The sequence below is a fragment of the Penaeus monodon genome, chromosome 29 (genome assembly GCF_015228065.2).
Source record: "Penaeus monodon isolate SGIC_2016 chromosome 29, NSTDA_Pmon_1, whole genome shotgun sequence".
In the NCBI taxonomy this organism is placed as follows: Eukaryota; Metazoa; Arthropoda; class Malacostraca; order Decapoda; family Penaeidae; genus Penaeus; species Penaeus monodon.
The window spans coordinates 6,620,768-6,621,116 of NC_051414.1; the positions used below are offsets into that span (position 1 = coordinate 6,620,768).

General features: G+C 35.2%; 1 protein-coding gene across 1 annotated transcript in view; it reads left to right on the forward strand.

The window, feature by feature from the left end:
* The window catches only part of LOC119591917 (WD repeat domain phosphoinositide-interacting protein 3-like), a 15,949-nt gene that overhangs the window by 9,529 nt on the left and 6,071 nt on the right, over positions 1-349 (forward strand). The window lies entirely within an intron of this gene.

A 349-nucleotide genomic window follows, 5' to 3' on the forward strand; every position in this document is an offset into this window, starting at 1 on the left:
ATGGCATGCACAGGTGAGGATGCAAGGCAAACTGTAATTGTAAAGCAGCACCTGACCAGTGAGCCATTCTGCACTCCAGCTATTACTGTTGTTATTAAAATTACAATTCTACTGATGCTAGGACTTCTAAATAGTCAACGTCTTATTCAGTTTTTATTAATATGTTTTACGGATATTTATGCAATTGTTATTGTATGATAAATCCATCATATGGTTTCCTAATAAACAATAGGAGTACAATGATAGGCAATCTTATCTGCCTTTTTGTTGTATACACCTGTACTGCCGTTATGAGTTGACAGCTAGGAATTTATGGATGGTGAATATTGTTTGTGTTCATGGTACATTG